Source organism: Oryzias latipes, chromosome 17 (assembly GCF_002234675.1).
Source record: "Oryzias latipes chromosome 17, ASM223467v1".
In the NCBI taxonomy this organism is placed as follows: Eukaryota; Metazoa; Chordata; class Actinopteri; order Beloniformes; family Adrianichthyidae; genus Oryzias; species Oryzias latipes.
In genome coordinates this window covers 26,683,238-26,688,975 of record NC_019875.2, presented here as the reverse complement: position 1 = coordinate 26,688,975, position 5,738 = coordinate 26,683,238, and the positions used below count along the sequence as shown (strand labels likewise).

The window sequence follows — 5,738 nt, the reverse complement described above, 5'->3', positions numbered from 1 at the left end:
CTAAAAGATACTGAAAGACAAGTAAAAAAAATATATATATAGAAAAATCTGATGGGTGCACTTACTTTTTGTTGGCACGTCTGTTTGGCTCAGGAGGAAGTTGTACCACATATGTAGCACTTGGTGTGACTAACAATGGCCCACACACATCCTGTGGTGGACAAAATCTTGAAGACTACACAAAAACACTGGAGCCAGGCGCAATAATTACTCCGCAACCATAGGTTTTATTCTTTCTTGAGATTTCAAAGCCACATCTTGCCCACCTTTCAACTTACTTTTGTTTTAAGGCTTTCAGGTAAAATATATCTATTTTAATTTTGTGTTTAGCTCTTCCACCTTTGTGCTTTTTCAACAGATCTCTCCAGTCAGAAATGAAGAAGGAACCAGAACTTTTAGAGCACTTCGACAGAAAGTCAAGACCAAAAAACGCCTCGGAGCCGGAACACAAAAAATGTGCAGACTACAGTTTTATGTTGAGCCTACTACCACACGCACACACACATGCACACATACACACACACTTGAACACTTCAAACTGGCCTCATCATTTCACAACGGCAGCCTTTCCGCTGCAAAAACAATGTGTTAGCATTCTAAGAAAACCCTAAATACTGTAGTCGTAAATGTTGATGTGCAGTTTGCTTCAATGGTTTGCTGACAGACTGACCCAACTCAAAACCTTTTTGCTGTCACAAACTCGACTTTTGTTTTCATTGCGCATTTCCATAACTTGCAATCATTTAACCCAACAGTGTGAAAAGGACCACCCATGTAAAATTAAATGTCAGGATTGCCGTGCTTGCTTTTGTGCTGCGGTTCTTCTGTTATACACAAGCAGAACACATTGCTGCCAAAGGAAGGACATAGTTGCAGCATCTGACCAGCAGAGGGAGACCAACTATTTGACTATACACAATTTGCAGGCCGACATGAGATCCCTCCCATTTTCTCAGTGACAAAAATAACATCTCCTGTTACTTTCATGGCTATGGAGGAAACTCCAGAAGGATGGTATGAAAACCTCCTGCCAGCCAGAACTAAATGTAACAGAAGAATCTGTGAGATTTTACCCTCATTCGGTTACAAGAAGATTCATCTTTTCAGCTGTAAAATCCCACGTATTTGCTGACAATCGTCTCATAGTAAACCATCCGGAGTGATCCAATGAAAGCTAGGACCGACTCCAACCTTCATGTGACCCTGAACAGGATAATGTTTTCAACCAAAATGGAAGGATTTTTCTGGTGAGGTGCAGAACCATTGTGAGGCCTGGCCACATAATACAAGCCAGTATATTTTTAATGCAGAGGACAAACCTCAGTTAATTGTATCTTTAACCTACATACAGGTCTGTAGTATAAAAAAATCCCAACCACTGAGTGGCTGACAGCGTCACTCCCCCGCACACTACAGCACCGTTCCTTGTTGTTTCGATGCCGAGGGCTGTCAATGACCAATCCAAGTCAGTCGCCAGGACCTTGGTGGTCTGGAGAGTCTCTGAGGTGGCACGGCCACAGGCCTGGAGAGTAAACAGGACGCTGGGGGATGGAGGGATGGAGGAAAAGGGATTGAAGGATGAGAATGTGAAGTCGGCAGCGTCTCTGCCCTGCCTGGGGAAGAGGAAAGCCTGTAAAGCCTGCAGATTCAGACTGGGCTGCAGAGAGACAGGTCAGTGTTAAAGGCTTGGCCACAGACACGAAGGTGATGAAATAATTATCTGTTGTATGTTGTTTTTTTTTTGCATTTGCAGCTTGATAATTTGAAAAACGTGTTTCTGCAGTAAATGTAACAACACTTAATTGGTTTTATATGCATTACTACACACTTCAATGCAAAATGTAAAATAGGGCAATACAATTAAACAATATAACATCAGAAAATAAAATTATTAAAAAAATATATCACTTTAACCATTTGACTTTTAATAAAGGAGTCTTCCAAGATAATTTTTGATAAAAAATTACCCCAAGGAACCGAAACTCTGATAATTTTTCAATTTTTACCCCATCAGCAGTTTTACTTCCTGTTGTTGTTTTACAGATTCAGTGAAAGCTTATTATTATCATTAAACCAATAGTTAATTTCAATTTTGATATATTCCATTAGATGCTTTACATTTTTTCCAGAATAAAAAATTGTTGTGTCATCTGCAAAAAGAACAAATTTCAAACATTTGAGACTTTGGAAATGTAAATTTTAGTATTTGCAAATGCAAAACATGAAGTTACTTATCTGATCATGGGAAAAACATTTTAGAATATCCTTAGATTATACTTATTTAATAGTGCTAACAAACAGAAAAACTGAAATAATTTAATTTTACACTTTAATTTTTTTTCTGTAAAAAGAAAACCAATGATGGACAAATAACTCAAAATAAAAATCAACATTCGTATTTAATTGAATAGAAATGTAATGTTATTAAATAAAAAACGTATAGTTTGGAGTGATCTGAAAAGTGATCATTGAGATCAAACATATAAAGTTGAGATACTAAAGCAAAAAGAAGGTTAAAAAAACATAAAAAAGTGTCCAGCAAAGCGTTTTTGAACATGATTTAGCCAGAAGTGTGGAATTTATCAGTTCCTGAGTCCTAAGGGGTCGAGAAACGAGTAGCCAACATCCATATGTTACGCACAACACCTGTTTCCAATAATATATACCTCTGTGGGTGATGACAGGTTTAAAACTGATTTACCTCAGGTGGCTTTATTACAAATCTTTTTGCAGGACTCATTTTTTCTTAAAATACATTACCAACTTTCCCAATAAAGGTCACAGCAGTAGCAGCTGATTTGTCGTTGTTTCCACAGAAACAAACATTTTGAGGTTATTCATAAAAATGTCCTATATTTTAGATAGATAGATAGATAGATAGATAGACAACTTTATTTATCCATTTGGGAGGTTCCCGCATGGAAATTGACAAAGCCTTTTTCACATTTTCTAAAAAACTACGATACATTAAAAAAGTTTACACAGTAAAATTTAACTCTGAAACAAACATGACCATTAGTTTTGAGCATTAAACTTACCAGAGCTAAATAAGACTGCAAACTGCATCTTCTCAATTGAATTGTCCTTTGAGAAGTCTTCTTTTTTGTTGCTACCTGTGGCTTTTTCATTATTTTCTTTGAGATTCCACTTCCAAAGCAGTGTACTTAGTGCATGTTTTCACAGATTCAGAGGCAGTCATCTGGGTTTTGTCTCTATATTTAATGTGCCAAAAGGGAAGGCAGGGATAAAGGCTGTTCCACCAGGATATATAGGTATCTAATAGATCTACTCCCCACTCACATCTTGACAGCAACAGCAGGTCTAGTGAACTAATGGCGTACTTCTCCTCCTGCCAGGGGGAAGAAACTCAGCGCCACATGGGAAGCCACAATGCTAATAGCCAGTTGGAAAAAGAAAAGCAGGCAGAAACTCCTGCTGGAGAAGAGGACACTCCAGGAAACAAAAACCACTTTCTAAATTAAGAGAGACTTTTATATGATTCGTTTTACGTATGAGGTTGAAAATGGGTCAGGCATCCACAGATAATCTAAATTCAATGATATATTTCAGAGTCATGTGCTTTCCTTTTCATGGATTCCTCTGATTAATAATAAAAACCACATTGACTTGCCTTCGCCATACCCCAGAGCTCCAAGAAAAGGTGTGAGGGGTGGTTTGAATGCTTATTAACTTCCTCTTTTTTAACATGATGAAATCACCTTAAAAAATATGTAAGGAAAGTGTAAAAAGCATTCCACCATTGAAAAATGTATATATTTCATAATCACTATTTAGGAAAGAAAGAAATCTGTGCATGATTATTAGAAATAACCATGGTTTTAAATTCTTAACTAAAAAGGTTTCAATATTTAATAAGGAATCTGGAAATATGGCCTGCAAAGGTAATGATGGGAAATTTTCAAAATAAAATGCAGTTATGCAGTTTAAGGCTGCATAGGTTTACAGTATCAGTTAAATTTGCAAAAAAAGCTAACATACCTGGAAGAATTCATAAATATAACAATTTAGCATCTAACTAAGGTTACAACAGGCGTGTTTTGTATCCATGCTCCGATGTAATCCAAAGCGAAAAGAAGGAATGTTACCTTAATTAATAGCCTTTAAAATATTTGTAGAGGGAAGAAGAAGACAGAAAAAAAAGACACAAAAAGCAGCTGTGTTTCATAAAAGACTGAGTAGAATTTAAAACATGTTTCATTTGAGGACCCATGAATTACCTCTTCTGTTTTGCGTATGTGTGTGGCCTCAATGCCGGCCTTTCGTGTGCTGGAGTGCAGAGCATGAAATGGCTCTAGATTGGCTGTGTTTGCCCTCGGAGGACCGCTCTTTCGAGATCATATCCTAATCCCTCAGAGAGGCCGTCCACAGGGTCACCGCTTATTCAATTAGTCTGAAGCAAGGCCTCTAAACATGGCAGGGTGAGAAAGAGTGTGAGAAAGTGTAGAAACAGAGGGGTGGTGTCTCCCATACAAGTTTGTTCGATGGAGGTGATGGTTTGAGACCTTTACTCCCTCATCCTGAAACATCCCATCTCAACACGTCCAAAGCTTTCTCATAAAGCTCTGATTAACATCATATAAGATCTGAAAAATAAAATGGAGATGGAAATATTTGAATAATTGCAGAAGTTGTTGATGAATAATTCTTCACAAGGGGGGTAACCAACCAGCACCTTTTCAGTGAGGAATGGTAAAAAAGAGTTTACAAAGAGAAAAACATCGTTTTTTTTAGAGCTAAGCTTAAAACCAAATAAAATCACCCACAATTTTTTGTTTACTTTTAAGTTTTGCTTATTGATTTTTACAGAAAAGAATAAAAAAAAAAAGGTTTAGAAAACTACAACAGAAATATTTCATCAACAACAACTATTTTACAAAAGCTTTTGCTAGAAAATGAATAATTTCTTCACTAATGGATTATTCTAATATTTAACTAATATATTAACTATTATACTTTTTGCAACGTTTAGAATCTATGAAAACTAAAATACAAATAACCTTTGTGCAAAAATAACACTGTAACAGAAAAAAACAATAACTAAAGCCATGAGCAGTGTTGGATAGCTTACAGGCAGTACTTACCCCTGCCCTCGCTGCCTCCTTATACCCGCCCTCACTGGCTGAGCGGCAGCTACAAGCTCCTGACTCTCCTCTTCTGCCTTTGCCACCACTCTCAAAGCTTCATGTGACAAATTTATTTAAAAAGAAAAAACAGTATTTTTTTCAAAATGGCACCTTTTCTGTTGGTTTTATCTCCATGGCAACCATTTCATTTTTCAGTCGTCTGGGGGTGACGAACGTGTCTCTGTAAATTTTCAGAAGAGTCCAAAAAAATAAACTTTTGGATTTCCTTGGTAACTGAGGTTTTTTGTTAACCACAACCACATTTAAAAAATATGTTCACATTGTATATTGTATTGAACGCCGCTTTTGCGAGCTCGCCACGTTAACACCATTAACGTGGTGTTCACGACCACTTTTGAATCCATCAATAATTCCCAAGTTTTCCCAATGATGCCAGAGGAGTTAGCAGGCAATGGATTGAAATCCCTAGGGGGAGTTTTAATTTGTAGAAGGTACTAAACGACATTTTTTAGGAAAATTTGGGACGCCAGCCTCTCCTCGAGATCTAAAGTCAAAAACGTTTTGGTTGTGGTTAAGGACCTAACCTGGTGGTGTGCGAGTGACATTTCATGAGGATTGCTGGCACAAAAGGTT

The 5,738-nt window shown here is 37.2% G+C and overlaps 1 long non-coding RNA gene across 2 annotated transcripts; it reads left to right on the top strand.

Annotated features, from left to right (window-relative positions):
• The first annotated feature begins 201 nt into the window (after positions 1-201).
• On the top strand, positions 202-5,378 carry LOC105356265. Of its 2 annotated transcripts, XR_002292217.2 has the most exons (4): positions 202-1,247; positions 1,352-1,671; positions 3,184-3,272; positions 3,357-5,378. It is a non-coding gene; the product is annotated as an uncharacterized LOC105356265 (long non-coding RNA). The 2 variants fall into 2 exon arrangements; XR_910471.3 differs by having other exon boundaries at positions 218-1,671.
• Positions 5,379-5,738: the final 360 nt, after the last annotated feature.